We start from the raw sequence: 19,176 nt of genomic DNA, 5'->3' as shown, positions 1-19,176 counted from the left end.
TTAATTAAACAAATATAATTTTCCTTTAATATATTATTCTTATAACATATTAATAAATCACAATAACCTCTCTCTCTATTTAATTTCTCCAGTCAAGTTGCTTTGGTGAAGGCAACCCAAAAGGACCATGCACAACCGGGTCAAGTACTTACAAAATATGGTTACGGGCTTGGACACTAATCCAACAAATAAAAATATGACTATTACCTTACAAATGAAATATATCTTCAGTATTCCACATTCGTGAACACATTTCGACTCCCGGTTGAAGAGATTGTCAAAAATTTTAAGAGAAGACAAAAAGGTGCACGTAAGGATGTGGAACGTACTTTTGGAGTGCTAAAGGCGAAGTGGCACATAGTAGAAGATAAATGACCTGACCATTGGACTTAGAAACTCTATGATATGTCATGTATACATATATTATAATGCGTAACAAGGTAGTAGAAGATAAATGACAAAATATTGCACATTATATCCCAACGGAGCCCAGACACATTCAATTTCAACCAGTAACAACCGAGTATTTGCATAGAGTTGTTGACATTCAGGACGCAAATAAACATAGACAGCTTCAGGAGGACTTGGCGGATTATATCTTCCACTGTAACGATAACGAATAGCGTTGGTTTTATATATATATATATATATATATATATATATATATATATATATATATATATATATATATATTGTAATGTTTTTTTCAATTTGAATATTATGTGTAATTTAAACACTATTTTATTTTTTAAACATTATGTGTTATTTATATATTATGTTTGTTTTAACTAAAAAAACGAAACTCGAAATTTTTTTTTTTTTTTTTTGACATGGAAAAAAGTTGGTGTTACAAGTTGTTATAACATGGTGATCATTTCCTCACTTGGTGTTATAACACAATTGCTTATGTGGCATGTGAGGTGGCACCAATTTGGTGTTATGACTAGTTGTCCATATCTACTGGTCTTAGCGTAGCCTTATTAGTTTGTATGTGCATATTTGTTATGGTCGGCCATGTGTACTGTGGCCCATTTATGTACTCATCATTTTGTGTGTGTGTGTGTGTGTATATATATATATATATATAGACTAAATGAATGAGAGATTGTCGACAGGGAAGATAACGTGGACTTAGGGTTGAAGGGTAATCAAGCTATGATGCTATGATACCATGTAACTATGAGTATTCTCTAGTATTTGATCTCTCATTCATTTTTTTTTGAACCGGAAAATATAATACATAACTACTCCTAAACTAGCACCTAAACGATCTCTCGTTAATTTAATCAATGAAATATACATAGGTATAGAAAACGGGCCACAAAACATATGGACCGGCCATAACAAAGATGCGTATACAAACTAATAAGGCTATACTAACAAATAACAAGTCTTAAAATGAATATGGATAATATAGCAAGTTTTTAAAAAATTTTTGTTTTGTAATAGCAAACTACTCATTGTACTATTTTTCGGTTACATATCGTTATCATTAGTAGAAAATTATGAGTATATTATGTTGTAGGTAAGCACTTTTAATTATGCTGCCGTTAAGGGTTGCATATATTTGTTTTTCAAATGGCTAAATGTAATAAAAGCACATAAAGCAAGATGCTAGAGTAAAAACGAAAAAAATACAAAGAAATCGGTTAAGAAGGTTCTGAAGCGAATCATTCGTTTAAACTTGTAACTTGTGCTTTCTATGCACCACCCAATTAAAGGTTTACTTGGTGTGACAAGTAGGGGGCCAACCGTCAAAGTTTAGTAAATTGGATTGGTTATTGGTTTCAAAGAGTTTTTATAGGGCTTTTCCTCACCTTTCAGCGATGGTTTAAAAAAAAGATTCCAAACCATCACTCTATTCTTTTGACAAAGCATATGGTGGATTGTGAGCCTTATCCTTTCCGGATACTTCATTTATTGTTTCTTATGGATGGTTTTAAGGATGTGAGTTATTCTTCGTGGCCATAAACCGTAGAGGGTATTGATGATCCGTGGGTTATTTTTAAGAAAAAATTACAACTTCTTAAACCTAACTTACATGGGTGGAGAAATTCCAGACGTATGGAGAGGGATCAATATATGATGTTACTTCAGGAGAGGATTGATTGTTTGGATGCACAAGTTTGGATGATGATGGTTTACTGGAGTCTAGGGAGTTACACATTTTGGCAATTAGACACTTGAAGGATTTGGATCATCTTTCCCATATAGACTTGACTCAGAAGGCTATGGTTCAGTGGATTATAGAGGGTGATGAGGGTCTGGGTTATTTTCATGGTCTTTTTAATCGTAAGTGTAGGCAATTGCGATTAGGGGTATTTTGATTGATGGGGTGTAGGTGGATAACCCAAATGTGGCGAAGGATGAACTCAAGAGTTTTTATCAGTCTTTATTCGCTAGATAACATGTGGTTAGGCCATTGATTTTTCTACAGTTTTTTCTACCATTTTTGAGTCCCAACATGATCTTCTTCAATTACCTTTTACTAGAGTTAAGATTAAGTGGCCGATGTAGGATTGTGGGGTTGATATGCGTACTACCCTAAAATTTAAGAACAAATTCTTAAATTAACAAAATAAATAAATGAAAAATGATTTATATAGTTAAAGGATTGTTTGCTTACCTCTTAATTGAAAAATTAAGGGTCAGTCTCTTAACAATTCATATATGAAATGTTTGGCAGCATCTTATTTTTTACCTCTTAAACTAAAAAAAACCTCTTAATTTTCCAGACTTGATGTTGTATCTGAAAAAATAAAAGGGCACGCTCTTTCCCATTTTGCCCATTGTATTCCCTATTCTCTATTCTATTTCACGAGACAATATCTTCTTCCCTCCTAACCATCTTCGACGACTTGCAACCCTCCGCCACTACTCTCGCCACTGACCAATCACCGCCTCTGCCAGAGTCGTTTCCAGTGCCGCCGCCTGCTCCGCCCTCCATTGCCGTTAATCTCATCGAAAACAACATCAGGTAATGGTTCTCTAAAATCAACTTTCTGCTAGGGTTAATTTCTGAACCTAGTTTCTGAAATCGGTGTGCTGGATTGAAGTCTACACTTGAAAATCATGATGCTCTTTTGGGTCTTTTTGGTTTTTTACTGTAATGCTCGTTTTGGTATTTATCTTTTTGGTGTGCTGGACTGAAGTTTACACATGAAACCATTTCCCCCTAATTTGTTGTTACCTTTAACACATGATTTTGAAGATTGATTCCTTTCCATCGGCTGTTAGGATTTTTATTTTTATGAAACATGCTATGGTGTTTTCTAGTATCGGCAAGTGTATTTTTGGAATCAATGGTCTTGATTTTTGCTGATGGAAAGTTGTTTTGATTGTGAATCATTAGAATCAAATAACAAGTTTTAGATCTTTATTGATTTATTTTTGAAAATGGGTATTTTACCAGGACATGTGTAAAAAATTGTCGAGCTAAAAGTAGGCATTCCTTTAGTTCATGAAGGGAATGATGTGAAGAAATATTTCATCAGTAGTGGGTTTGGTTAACAGGTTGATATGTTGTGGTGATTGCATAATAGGTCAATATGAAGATACTTCATGAAGTTGAAGGTCCTGCTGGCAATTAGTTATTTTTATAGGTTACAAAATGGTTGGTTTTCACATGGTGACATTAGATGGGGATAAAATTTGGCTGCTCCGAGTATTGTAACATGAAGTAGCAGTATATTTCTAGTTATTAGATTATTATTGCATTGTATTGAGTAAGTTACTGAAATCGTCCCTATGGTTTGGTCAAAATTACACGTTTGGTCCCTAACATTTCTTTTGCACTCGGATCGTCCCTATGGTTTGAATTTGTTGCGTTTTTCGTTCCTTTCATACATAAAGTTAGGGACCAAATGTGCAATTTTGACCAAACCATAGGGACGAAAAACGCAACAAAATCAAACCATAGGGACGATCCGAGTGCAAAATAAAAGTTAAGGACGAAACGTGTAATTTTAATTAAACCATAGGGACGATTTCAGTAATTTACTCCATTTTATTTTCTATTAAAAGATTGAAAATAAAATGCTAGAATTGGTTATAGTTTTCAAAGTATGATGCCTTAATAAGAAAAGGGTAAAAGTATAATGTTGTAATTGAAAGAAATGATAAAGAAGGGTAAAATGGTCATTTTTATCATTCAGCACAACAAATTCCGAGGTTCTAACCAAAGAACATTTTAAAATTCAAATCTTAAAAACTCAGATCCTTTTAAAAATTCAGACCTCTTAAAAATTCAGCTCTTAAAAATTCAGATCCTGCCAAACAGCCCCTAAGTCATAAAGGAATAATCATATCATTAGTGGATGTGAAGTTTTGAAAGTTAAATATGAAAATAATGACGTTTTAAAGTCTAAGGGTAAAAAGTGTTAATTTGCGAAATATTGTTTGAACAAAGTTGACTCCATAAACGGGTGTAAGAAATATTATCAAAATTAAGATGGAAATGAACAAACATTCCATTAAATAAATCAATAAATATTGAAAAAAAATATCTAATGGAGACTTTTAGTGAGAATTTTGGAAAGTTAAGGGATCAAATATGTAAAATTGAGGGAAATAAGTGAATTATTCACTTGTTCAGCCATATGAACGAAAATTTGAGCTTGAGAGCTCCCAAAAGTGGTGACTTCATACCTCCTTCACAACTAAGGTTCAAACCAGATAAGTATTGATGCATTGGAACAAGAAGTGATCAAAACCATGGTTTACAAGGTATAAAATCTCTTCCACTTGCTCCATTTTCGATTTCAAGGTTTAGGTAAAACCCTAATCTCATTTTAGTTCAAATAAATGGTCAGGGTTTTGGGTTCTAATTACCATTGAGTAGTTTTGATGGTTCCAATATCAATCCAATCACACCATTGATGGATTTGAGGATTTGGGTGAAAACCCTCATGAACCCTAGAAATCTAATTTGGAGATTTCTTTTTTTATATGTTAAATTGGAATAGATTATTTGACCTAGATGTTGTTTGATGACAATGAATCTAATTGGATTACTCAAACACATCAATGATGGTAGAATCATGTATAAGCTAGGATTGAAATGGATTTGGGGATAATATGATGAAACCAATGGAATCCTTTATAGCTGAGCAACTGTTGAGCAAATAAAATTCATAATCGTGAATGGATTCTATCAAAATGATTTGGATGCAAGATACTAAGTGTTGATTGATTATTGGATCAATCCATGGAGTTTGTGGTCAAAAGGGCATTTTAGGAAATATATAAATAACTACATAAAGATTTATATCTAAGAAGTGAATGCCATTCATGAATATGAATATACATTATAAAGATGGTGTTGAAACACAAACATGAAGGGATTCTAGTAAGGTTCTAGCTATAGTGATTGGTTTGGCCTATAGGGTAATTTAGGAAACATGTAATTGAATTGAGGATTCCATAGTTGTATTAAGTACTTGCAATGAGACTAATTGTGGTTTTATGTACTTGACAGTATCCAATGACGTATTAAATGATATGGGAAACTTCATATTGGTTAAAGAGTGTTTTTGAGAAACTTGAGCTCTTAACCCCTTCATTTGAGTGTTTGTAAGCATTATGGACTTAACATTTTGATTGATGACTTAATGAATTAAGTTGAATGTTTTAACATGATAAAATGTCCTCTAGTAGTGCTTGAAAACTTTTAAAAGTGTTATAATTGGTTACCTAAAAGACCAAAACCATCCAAGAAAGTTTAAGAGTCAAAAAGTGAGTTTTTGGGGGTGTTTGGGCTGCTACGAGACGCGACCTGCATGGTCAAACTTGACCAAAAGTCTGAACTTTAGTATTTTCCTCATAACTTTTGTGTATAGACTCGGATTTGCACATGGTTTTCGCATACGTTCATAGCTCTTCATAAGGAATGATTTGAAGCAATAAAATCTAGTAATGGAATCTGTGAGGGGGTATTTTGTTCATTTGGATAGACCTTTACTTATTATATAGGTGGTGTTTGAGAGTGTTGTATAAAGGAAAAGAACTAGAAGAGGACTAGTTAACCTTCGTGCGATTGAAGTGAGTACATGTTGGGATTTTACCGCTTTGGGGTACATGGAAAAATGGTTTGATGATAGTGAAAAACTATTTTTTTGATATATGAAATGTTTCGGAAATGAAAGTGTCAAATATTTTTGGAAAGGATATTTTGAAAGAGTGCCTTGAAGGCAAGAATGTTTTTGAAAGAAAAGAATGTTTTGTGTAACGCTTGGAAATGGAGATATTCCTTGTTGCTCTTCGGAATTGGAAGAATTGCATTTTTTGCCTTTGTGAGTAGTATGTGGCGCATAGAACAAGGTACGCGTAGTGTACTAACTGAGAATCTAGTACGCGGGGCGTACCTCATCTGTACGCTTAGCGTATTAATGGTACATGGTTGCCGGTCCGAAGCCTCGTACGCTGGGCTACCAGGGGGATTAAGAAAAACCTATTTTTAGGATTGTACCCTATTTAAGCCATAAGTAAGCCTCTTGTTGCCTTGTTTAACCAGCCTCCTCACCCTATAAAAACCCTAATTCGTTCCTTAGCCTTTGTTTGATGATTTTGATCTCTTGTGAAGATTTTATGTATCTAGAAGAAGAAGAAGAAGAAACTTGAAGACTTATTCTTTGGAGGAGGGATTTGAGATCTAGCTTTATCATCTTCTTTTGGTGGCTTGTGAGGTATAAAGTTCAAGCCTTCCCATTTCATTTCTTAGATCTACTCCTAGGCATGTTTTTGGTCATTTTGGTCCTTTTTGGTTGGTGATTGGGAGTTAAGTTTGCTTTTGGAGCTTAGCTTTATAGATCTGGACATATTAAGAGTTCCTTGGGCATAAAGGTGCAAACTTTATGGTGGTTTTGGCCTCATGCATGTATTAAGTCGTTTATTATGCTCTTTTGAGCTCTAGAGCCCCATTAAGCCATGCATGCACATAAAGTTGGCAACTTTATGTCATTAACCACCTTAGGGAAGTCAGATCCGAGTTTGGATCAAAGTCTTATTGGATTAAGAGTTGAATTGGGAAAATTGTCCAAGTTAGTGAGTACATGGGGCATACAAGCATGTACGTTGTGCGTATAAGCCTTTTAAGATGTACCCTACGCATACAGGCTGAGTACGCCTATCGTACTCAGCAGGTTGGTTATCTTTTGGGCTTGAGTGGGATTGGTTGTCTTGGGACATTTTGGGCCATCATAATTAATTGGTTGGGTTGTTGACTTTTGTTTGGATTTTCTTGAGAGAAGTCCCATGAAAGGGATTGGGCCCAATTTTCATATTTGGGCCTTAGGTGCTTATTTTGGATTTTGAGCTTTTGGACATTTGGATTGGGCCAAGTTAAGGGAAGGGTAAAAAGGTCTTTTACCCTAATTTGGGCTCTTAGCGTGAGTCGGGACTCAGTTGTTAATTTGTGGTTATTTTGGTATTTGATAGCACGAAGATATTAGCGGATCCGCAGTCAGAGTTTTATCCGTGCGTTTCAACTGCCTGTGGTGAGTTTCCTCATTGTACTATGGGTCGAAGGCACCAATGTTGGCCCATTTGGTTTATGTTATTAGAAGATCAGGGGGTGATCCTTGACATTTGTATAAAAGACATGTAGGTGGCTTCTGGCAAAACTATATGCAAGACCAGGGTTCAGACTCTGGTAGTTAAGTAGATTAGGACTGGAAAATATGTACCACGGAGAACCAACCAACATGTTACCTACCGAACCAATAAAATCGGTAGCCAACACGTTTGGTAGCCAATATGTTTGGCCGCTAATACCATGCCAATTAAGTAGTCTTGGTATGGTAACGATAGAAAATTTTGAATACCATGGTTGTACCATACCAACCAGTATATTGATGAGTTTTAAGCATAACAAAAAATAATATATGGGCATGCAACCCTAATTGATTTGATCTATATTTTCTCTAATTGAACATACAATTATTAAACATCGAAAGGAAAAACCCTAGGAGGTATCTCCTATTTTTGAAAATCATAACATAATATACTAAACATACCTTTAAGGATTTAATTGTTATGTGGTATAAACATTTGAATCCAAGACTTTTTGAAGCTTGAGAGCAAGTGCCACAAGTGCAAAACCTCTAATGGTTCACACCCACACCAAGAAAAGGACGAAGGAGGGAAGAGGAGGTGAATCTTGAGAAATTCAACTATTCTTCTAGCTTTTAGAGTAGCCGAAATTATGAAGGGGTAAAGCCATTTATATAGCTGAGGTAGCTTAGAGCCAAAGCTAGGGTTTGCTGGAGAAAACCTTAATTCCTTAGCTTAAGGCCTAATCAGCCCATTGACTCCCCATCCAAGGTCTTGGACGAAATTTCTAGTGCCTCCCTAGAAGTTTTCGTCCAGCTCTTCTAGGGTAGTCTAAGAGCCTAATTCTTCAACTATCAATAAATTGCTAAATAGCCCCTGCACTTTTAATTAATACAATTAATCCCAAAATTAATACCAATCAATTTCTGATTAACTATTAATTAAATAATATGATTTCCAATTAATATATTATTTTCATAATACATTAATAAATCATTTTTCTCAATTTTCTATTCCAATAATAAATTCAACCTCTTTCTCCAAAAGTCATATAGTCCAATTGCTAGTATAAGGGCAACCCAAAAGGATTGTGCTACTATTAATTCAAGTATATACCAATTATAGTTATGGGATTAGATACCTAATCCAACATATATATATATATATATATATATATATATATATATATATATATATATATATATATATATATATATCAGTTATTACATTTTCAAGTTTTAATTAGGAGTAACAACTAACAAGTAATAGTCGAAGTTATTAATATAAGTCTATGAATTGATATTGATTCTTTTTTGAACAAAACATGATAGTAAAAGAAATTACTAACACAAGGTTAAGAAAGATACATGACACTAAAATGATTTACTAACACAAGCGATGGCCACAACTTCAAGTCACATTCATGTTTGGAAAAAATTTTAACCAGTTAGTGATGATTATAATGTGAAGTCTTATATAGATTACCAAGTCTCAAACTCTTCAAATATAGATATTGTTTAATTATTTTGGTATATACCAATACCAATATGTACCAACCAAATTTGTTGGTAGCCAACTAAGTTGGTACCAAGTATCATTGGTACAATATTGGTAGATAAAACTTTATGCCAACTATAATTGGTATGGTACACGGTTTGGAGGAAAAAAACTTGAACCGTACCAATTCCACCCCTATTCAAATGTGTCCCATGAAAATTATCACGACCCACTTGAATTGAGTGAATGGATTGTCGTATTTTTGTGATCCTCCTATCCATATTCTCTTGAATGCTTGTTGCCTTCATTGATTAACGCCTTGTTGGTAGTGGGATCCTTTTTTGTTATTGGTCCTTGATAGTTAAGGAGTTGAAGAGTGCTCACATTAATCCTATTATAGAAAATATAAATTTCTTGTTGCAAATTAATATCATATCGAGGGCAATTTCGAAGTAACCCCTTGTATCGCTCCGATGCGTCGTACAAAGATTCACCATCCAATTGTTGGAAATTATGGATTTTCTTTTTAAGATTTGCTATCTTTGAAAGAGGGTTGAATTGTTGGATGAACTCATTACGAAGGTTGGTCCAAGTTTTTATTGGTCCAGGTGAGAGTGACTTCAATCAATTATTTGTTGCTCCTATTAAAGTGACTGGAAGCATTCTCAGTAGTACTACATCTCACGAAACATTTGGAGCAGTGAAGTAATTCGCAATGTCCAAGACTTCATCAATATTTCTATAAGCGTCTTCATGATCCTTCCCCGAAATTGAATGTCTTTCAGCATAGTGAGGATATGTCCTTTGAGATTGAAATTTGCCGCAGATGGAATTGTTAGTGGTATATGGCCCAGCCTATTGTGATTACGCATCCGCCTATTGTATTCTTACATAGCCATCGTGGTGATGTCTGCCATCTATTCTACGTCACTTTTTACTTCCTCTTTTGAAATACTCTTGGTTACTAGTTTGTATCTAGCGCCTTTCTTTTCGGTAGTCTTTTCAAAAGTTTCAACTTTGTCCAGTTTGAAACTGCTGCTAGATTCTCCATTCTTTTTATCCTTCTTCTTGTGAAACTCGGATTCCAGATCTTCTAATGGTGGCATAATCTTAAAAGTTGATCCCCTGGTCATATATTACCGAAACAAAACAAAAGAACCCCATAAAAACGAACTAAAACAAAATAAACAAAAAACTGAAAAACTCAGTATTCACGTCATGATAGTAAGCCCGTCATGTCGTGAACTCGGTTAAAACAGAAAACTAAAAATAATGTAGAAAATTAACTTTTTGCAGTTTTTACTCTAGAAAAATGACCGATTAACCTAAAACAATTAAATTAAAACTAAAATTAGTCGTTCCTCGACAATGACGCCAAAAACTTGATGTGCAGATTATTACCTACTAGTTTTTAATTTATAAACCTAACAAAACTTAACTAGCTAAAACGTACTTAGGCAATGTACCTAGTCGAACTATAAGATAGTAAAGTAAGTTGGTTGTCGATCACATGAAACAATATTTAATTCATAAAGTAATTACTAAAGGTTAAACTAAGAAAAACAACAAAAAGTGGGTGGTTTTATCTAATTTTGCAAGTTCAGATTAACGTAATTACTCAAACAACTAAAAACTAACGCAAGCTAATAACCAAAAAAGATTGTAAATAAAGAGAATAAATACACTTTCGTTTAGCTTTGAATCACCCTTCTTCCTATGGTTAGTTTCAATACATGGATTAATTTCAGTTCGTTACCAGTATAAAATTTATTAGAAGTATTGGTCTAATCTCCTAACATTTTGACCAAGTTATGAACAATTATGAAATGGTCTTACATAAGTGGGACACTAAATTAATTATTAAGATTATTGGGCTACAAGTGATAAATCTAAGATTAATTATCTACAATCTAGAAAAATAACCAAAACATAAACTATGATATAATTATGCTTTCTATCATAGTTAAAGCAACGATCTTCATTATCTAATCTTGGATTTAGTCAATCTTTAGCTCTAGTAATTTAAGATTCATAAAGAACTAGGTAAACAAGTTCATGAAATCAAAGTGATCATTTAAGTACACAAAACTTGCAATCTAAGCAAAAAAGATTGAAACTTTTAACATACTAGATATTGATCTATCAAACACAAGTTAAACCAACTTCATTAAATTCATGAAACAAGAAAATAACTCATAAAATTAGGGTTCATCTTCTCTAACTGAAAGTTTATGGTTTTAGCCCATAATTTTAGAAGAAAAACACATAATCATATGGGAAACTAGACTAAACATTATTAAGACTAAGCAAACCAAATGAATGATGTGGTATTCTTTCTCCAATAACTTGATCTATTGATCTCTAATCTTCTTCTACTTTCTAAGGGTTCTTAGAAGGAGTTTTTTTTTCTTTTTAATCGCATGTCTCTACTTCTAAACTCCTAATTTCGATTAAAAGATCAATATTTATACTTTCCAAAATTTGGTCCCCATGGCGTGGGAGTCATGGTCATCCTATATGCGCCAAGGAATCAGTGAAATTGTAGAAGATTCTAACTTTGACATGTGGTCACGACGTGACAAGAAATGTGTCACATTGTGAAAAGAGTTTAACGAAAGGATTCACGAAGATTCTTTATGCCACACCTTTGGAATAAAATGCCCACGTCATGGGAAATTCCATTTGCTCGATTTCTTCATCTTTCTTTTCCTACTTTTAGCACCAGTATCCCCAAGTTTCCAACTTTCATCAATTTCAATCCGTTTTCCTTGAGAATGTCCTGCTTGGCTAAAAATACAATTCAAACATTATAATACCAAATACCTTTTTAATTTACCAAAATATAGCTTAAATGTATTACAATAATGCCTAAATATGTATATAGTTATGAAAATATCACACAATAAGAGGCCTATTTTAACCTTCAAAGATAAATAGGTCCCTCTTTTATCCATGTTGAAACGGGAGGCTCCCTAGGGTGAGTTGAAGTTAAAAAAACCTTCCATGGCATCATCCACCTGGGAATTCGGCTGATATTCACCAGATTTTTTATCTCCAAGGGGAGACTATTTGTAACATCCCAAGTCAGAATCAAGAGTTCAGGGGGGGGGGGGGGGTTAAAGTGTAATTTTGGAAAAGAGGAAATCAGCGAGTAGGAGCTGCAACTCGTCGAGTCTAAGCATGTGCCGGGTACATGTTAAGTGACCGGACTCGCCGTGTCGAAGGTTGGACTGGACGAGTCCGTGCTGGAATGAGAAACCCTAATTCCTAGAGATTTCACCCTATTTGAAGAACGATATGCCTTCATTTCAGCCTCTATCCTCCCTGAGTGTTCCAGTGAAACCCTAAATTGTGAGAGACTTCATTGTTGAGAAGATTGAAGCTTGGAAGAAGAAATTGGAGAAGAGAAGTTGGAGGAATCTGAGGATAGCATCAAGAGAGCTTGTGGATCTGAAGTCTACATCAGTTTAGACTCATCTCTAAGGTAAGAGGACCTTACCTTAAGCTATTTCCTTGTTATTTCATCCATGGTGTGTGGTTTGGGGTTCTTTAGCATGGTTGGGATCTATTTCGGGTATGGAGACTAGATCTGAGGTTGCAACTTCAGATCTAGATTGGTTTGGAGCCATGAGATCAGAAAGTAATAGCTTTGGGGCGTGATTAAGAGTGTACTTGTCGTAAACCTTCATTTTTAGCTTTTTAGGGCTTTTTGAGCCTTGCATGCACGTAAAGTTGGAAACTTTACGTGTGAATCTGGACCTAGGAGTCCAGATCTATGTATTGGAAGCAATGGAATGGTATGTGATCGTCTGAATGAAGATGACACGAATGGACTCAGCGAGTCTGGGAGATGACTCGGCGATTCGGGCTAAGGATCAGACTTTGAGTCGTGTAGTAACTTGGCGAGTCGCATGGGTGACTCGGTGAGGAGTATGATGATGAGCTTGGACTCGGCGAGTTGGAAGAACAACTCGACGAATCTAGTCGTGAAGCCCTAACCTTTTTGGTTGAGCTGTGAATCAATGAGTCGAGGGACGACTCAGTGAGTTGAGCAGGAAGGGACTTAGAGCTTGTTGGACTCGACGAGTCTTGGGGCGACTCGGCGAGTTGAGTCGTGGCATGGGAGTTTCTGAGCATAGGAACTCGACGATTCAACGGGTTGACTCAGCGAGTAGGGTTAACCAGGAAGGTTGACTTTGACTGAGGACTTTGACTTGGATCAAGGGTTGACCAGTTTGACTTCCAAGGGTATTTTGGTAATTATTGGTGTTTACTGGTTTTGATTATTTTGTAATGATCACTGGTGGAGTTCGTGCTGGTGGTCCGAGCAGCATGGTCTTATTTCTTCAAGTCGGCAGTTGCAGGTGAGTTATCCTCACTATATCGACAGGGTCTAACGCACCAAGGCCGACCCTTTATAGGATAGGAATCCGGGTAGTTGTTTGTTATGTTATTGCTTTGCTATGTTTGTATCCTGGTAGTTAGGATGGTATATGTTAGAGACCTGGTTAAGGTCGGTATCCTGGTATATAGGATGATGCTATGTTAGTGACCGGTTAGGTCGGTATCCTGGTTAGGATGTTGCTATGTTATGTGATCTGCTAGATCGGTTGATTAGTTGTGAATTTCTATATGATTATATGTTTATGTGCACATGGTTGTTGGACCGGGTTTGGGTTGAGGCGGGTCCTGCTTTGTGCTGTAGGCCGACATACCTAGGGCGTACGGTTAGACCGAAGGCCCGGCGAGCGGACCAGATAGGCTGAAGGCCCCAAGAGGGCAGACCAGACGTACTGAGGCTCGGAGAGTGGACCAGACAGACTGAAGGCCCGGTGCGGGCGGACCAGTCATACTGTAGACTCGAAGAGAGAGTGGATCGGGTGGACTGAAGGCCTGGTGCAGGTGGACCATTCACACTGTAGACTCGTTATGCATGGCTGTTCTATTTATGATATGATATGTCATGTGTATGGTATTATGGTTGGTATTTTGGGGGTAACTCACTAAGCTTTCGGGCTTATAGTTTCAGTGTATTGTTTCAGGTGCTTCAGGAGACCGTGGCAAGGCGATGGCGTGATCGTATCGCTCCTCAGTTTTATGTTGATGTTTTTGGGATACTCTGATAATAAATGAACTGAAAACCTTTTGTAATAACTTAATGAATATGGGTTGTTTTTGAAAAAGTTTAAATTGGTTATAAATTTTCACGGTGTTACACCATTGGGGCTGAAGTCATTTTGAATTGAGAGTCTTTGTCCCATACTCCTTCCAGAGGACGACGCTTCCTCTGATACATTTAGACAGAGATGCAAAGTAAGGGATTTCACCAAAGGACCTTCCCGTGGACCTTCCAAGAAGATTCAGACTCTTCCCAAAGTAGTGGTAGGCCCTAAAGTTATTCCTCCAATGCCTTTGACTCAATCTAAGCTTAATATGAATGTAAAATCCTATATGGTAGATGTTACATTTATTAATTCAAACTTATCTTCGACAACATTCAAGGTTTCAATCACTTTGGTGTTTTCGAATTCTTCTGGTAATGTTGTCGACGACTTTATTTTTGGCTTATCTGATTGATTCCATTTCCCTTTTGTCGATATTCGTCTTTCTGATGCTGAGTTTACTTATGGTTTACCTGGCTCTTATTCGAAAGATTATGGCCCTACTTTGTCACATTAATTACCAGATGATTTCTCAGATCCTTTTTCTAATAAACAAATGCTTGTGCTTAAATCTGTTGACCCTCCTGCAGGCAACCCTCATAAGAACAACCATCCTATCTTAGCAAGTAGTTTGTCACAACCAGACCATTTTTCTAGATCCGAGTCTTTCCCATCATATTATAAAGAGTGTTGATTCTCCCCTAAATCAAACTATGGATTTTTTTGGTCTTGTTGCATCACCAGAGAACAAGGTGATTCTTTTAAAGGACATGTCTAATGTCACATTGTAGAAGAGGTTAAATGAAGATCTGTCACAAATTAGGGCTTCCATTGATGAGATATTACATTGTTTGGAGAAAAAATCATCCACTGAATCCAAGATTTATTCTTTTTCCAACCAGTTGAAAGTGAATCTTCTCCATGTGCAGTCTCTGGAATCCAATAACTTTAATCTTCACCGCAAACTGGCTGAAGTCAAGGTTGAGAACCATTAATTGATAGCCGATAAACTATCTTTGGAGCAAGAAGTAACTTGTGTGAACTTGAGTCGTGGGAAGGTGGCAATTTTGGAGTAAAAGATGAGTTTATTGGAATAAGAAAATCAAAGCCTGGTTCATAAATTGGTGGAAGATCTTCAACAATTGATGGAAGAGAAAGAGAAAACAGAGTATTTGTTGGGGCACAAGTTGGTTGATGCTAAGGTTAGCTCATTTTCTTTCAAGGCTAAGGTGAGTGAATTGTGCAGTCAAGTACAACATCTTCAGATTGTCGTTTTGGAAGCTGATGGTCGGTTGATCTAATTAGAGAGTGACAAATTTGTCCTATCGGAAGACCTTGAAAGGCGCCTTCGTCTTCTCGAACACAACTTGTTTGAGGTTTAGTGGTTGATGAAAAAAGTTATTTTCGTGTCTCTGATTCATCTCTGTGTTCTTTATAGTATGGACAAAGTAATGTTAAGGTTCAATCCGCTCACGCTTAGTACAATTTACATAAGGGTTGCATGGAGATGAGCAAGTATATTTCCCATGTGGACTCTGCAGTTTCGGTATATGTTTATCCGGATGCCCTGAGTATGACTCATAATTGCTTTAAGGCACTGCTGACCAAGAAGGATTATTTTCTAAAAGATTTGAATGAGGGTCATGTAAGTGTGGTAGATTTGAAGGAGTTGGTTCAGTCTCGAGGCCTAGTGGAGCTGGTTGGTGATCCGAGCGGGAGGTCAGGTGTATGAAGGTGTTCATGGTGAAGATTTGTCTATTTGTGTTAGGTTTTTTGTCGTGGTGATTTTTTGAAGGCCTTAAATTAGTTCATCTACTACGCGATCTTGAATCAAATTGTTTATAACGTAATGAGTTATCATATTTGAGATATGGTTATTTGGCCATGTTGCCTTTATTCTTGTTTCTAGTCCTAGTTTGGGGTCAAGTCATCCGAACTTGTCCTTTTGTGTTTCCTTGGGTCGACCTCGAGAATGATTTATAAATTGTGTAATACTAAATTATGCTTAGGTTTTATTTTTGGACTATATTGCCTGGCGTCGACCTTGAGGTCGGTTTAGACATTGCGCGGTACTAAGTTGTACTTAGTTTTTATTTTGGGTCGTATCACCTAGAGTTGAACCTGAGGATAGTTTGGATATTGCACGGTACCAAGTTGTACGTAGTTTTTATTTTGGATCATATCACGTAGAGTCGAACCTAAGGTTGGTTTGGATATTGCATGCTACTTAGTTGTACATAGTTTTTATCTTGGGTCGTATCGCCTATAATCGACCCTGAGGTCGGTTTGGACATTGCGCAATACTAAATTGTAGTTAGTTTTTATTTTGGATCGTATCGCCTGGAGTGCTTCCGATCCACTCATAGACGACCAGGGGTCGCCCCGGTATGACTCTATGAATGGGTCCTCGTCTCCGAATTCTACGTCATTTCTCTTAATTATGGAGTGGTTTCCTCTTCTTGTCTCTTCGTGCCAACCCATTATCATGAGTATTTCAAGGTAGTTTTTTTCTTGTGGTCGTTATCTCTCCATCCAAATTCTTCGCTTCGCTCATTCTCTTTTCTGAATCCGTTGTAACTTTTGGTTGAATGTCATTAACATTTTTGAAACTCACAATATTGGTCCGGGTCTCTTGGGTACCTTCATTTCATCCATTCTTTAGTGGAAGTATTTTGCTTCTTTTCACTTGTCGCATATATCTTAGATTATGGCCTTGGGCTTATTCCCAGCTACCTTCTGCTTAGCCACAACCTGGGTGGCTTTGGTGAACCTTGAGATGAATAGTAGCTGCCTCTTTCTAGGTGGTGTGATCTCCGGGTAAACTTCCCATCCAGTAAGTTCTTCTCCAGGCCCACACTTTTCATCCGGATGAACCGATTGACTTTTTCTAATAGTTCTTCTCTACTCTTGAACTCCCGACCCTGCAACCTTTTGAACGACGAGCCATTCTATAGGCCATGCGTAAAGGTGGCGTTTATCATAGGATTGTTCCGAATTGGAACTCACGTACAGGCTTTGGTGAACCTTTCAAGGTATGTAGTGTTAGATTCTCCCTCTCGTTGCCTCCATGCAAATATGCATTGGGCCTCCTGTTGAATTGTCGCTTCTGTATGAAGCTAGTTGTGAATTTTTTGCACAAATCTTCGTAATTGGGTATGATTTTGGGTGGGAAACTTTCTAGTCAATATCTTACCGATCCTTCTAGAGTCCCTGCAAAGAAGATACACCATAGGTTCCAGTTCATTGAGATGGTTCTAATGGTCCATGTAAAGCTTGATATGTGGTCATCTGGATCAGTGGTCCCGTCATATCGTCCTACTGTTGGTCTTTTTAGTCTCCTTTTTTAGTCTCTTTGGAATGCGGGGTTTGTTAATCTCGTTAGAAAAGGGCGATTTGCAGTTTAGGGATTCAAACTCTTCATGGTAGTTCGGGAATTATTCGTCTGACGAGTCGGTCTGCCCTTGTTTCTTCTTAGGTTTCATGATTTTCATCTTGGTCCTCATTGATCCTCTTCCACCCACTTTCTTCCTTTTTTGCGTTTTTCACTTATCCTTTCTTCTTCCATAGAAGTATTTGAGTCGGTGGTGTGAACAAATATACACTCTTTTTCTTCTTCTTCCATCAACTTCCTATCTGCTTTCATCTAGAGATACCTTTGACAATCTTCAAATTTGTGTCTTTCTCTGGATTATCGACATTGATTTCAATGTTTTTAGTGATTGGTCAAGCGTTGCCATCTTAAAGAGTTTGCATTTGTCTGATAGGGTTGTTCTCGGCGAGGGTGACTATTGACTCCATCATAGCTTTTCGTAAAAGGTCCCATGGATGGTGCCAAATGTTGCACCTGGCCTTCTTCAAGTTAGGTTTAGAGGGTCGTAGAGATTAGTTTGGTCTCAGTAAGTTGGCTGCAACAAAGAAAAGGTTAGAGCGACCTCGGACGAGTGTCCTGAGACCTGATGGCGAAGTAAGTAAATGACGTATTTGTTAAACGATTTAGCTAATTGAAAATATGTATCTAAAGAGTTGAGTGTCTTTTGTGCATACCCGGTAGAAACTCCTATCCTTGTTAAATAGGAATTTTCTAAGTAAGATCTGACAGGTAATAGTACAGTGATAGGATAGGATTGACTGTCGAAATGACTAGCGTACAATACCTCCTATCTTGTCATTTGTTGTTGGTCGTTAAAGCTCGGATCCCAACTTCGGGTCAGCCCCCACGCACGTATCTAGGTTGGTCCTTCTTTGGATTTGGGACATAGGTCATTAATTAGCATCCAAATTGGAATGATGATAATTTTTTAGAAGACGAAGAGCCGACCCAATTTATAACTTGTAATGCTTCCTCTTTTGTTATTTTGTTGATTTTTACGAATATGAGGTTAAACGGTTTTATGATTGGGGTTTTTTGAACGGATTTGAAACTTGTCTTACAAGTTATTTTTCGATATTTAATTACATATCAGCTTATGTCATTCCTTGACTTCATCATAAGCCATGTCATTCCTTGACCCTAAATGAGAAGTGAATAAAGTGAATAAGATCTTACAAGTCATTTTAATTACACGTCATAAGCCATATCCGGTTGATCCATTGAAGTGAATAAAGTGTAAGTTAGTTGTGCTTGGGTTTTTTTTAGACAAAATGTTAGAACTTTATTGGGTTTATAAGTCATTGTTTTTTTTGGAATTTTGTTGTTGCTTTGCTGGAATATTTACGCTGTTTTCTATCATGTTTTGTTCGAATTTCAATGCATTTTGGATGTTTCTGTCCCTTTCTGTTGCTATAATCTTTATGAATTTTGTTGTTTTGCTGGAATAATTATACGACGTCCCAAAGTTTTAGTAAAGCATAAAGGTTAGCAAGAAATTTACACAAATGTAAACACAGGTCCTACTAGCTACAGCTACTTCGATGACAACAAGATTCTACAACTAAAAACTAAAAAGTCAAATTAACCTACTACACAATC

The 19,176-nt window shown here is 36.5% G+C and overlaps 1 non-coding gene across 1 annotated transcript; it reads left to right on the top strand.

Annotated features, from left to right (window-relative positions):
• Positions 1–9,472: 9,472 nt before the first annotated feature.
• LOC145003642 (small nucleolar RNA R71) lies at positions 9,473–9,579 on the top strand. The gene has a single exon (XR_013662094.1). It is a non-coding gene; the product is annotated as a small nucleolar RNA R71 (small nucleolar RNA).
• The last annotated feature ends 9,597 nt before the right edge of the window (positions 9,580–19,176 follow it).

This window comes from Lactuca saligna, chromosome 6 (genome assembly GCF_052625555.1).
Source record: "Lactuca saligna cultivar CGN05327 chromosome 6, ASM5262555v1, whole genome shotgun sequence".
Taxonomy (NCBI): Eukaryota; Viridiplantae; Streptophyta; class Magnoliopsida; order Asterales; family Asteraceae; genus Lactuca; species Lactuca saligna.
This window is presented reverse-complemented; position numbering and strand designations above follow the sequence as displayed.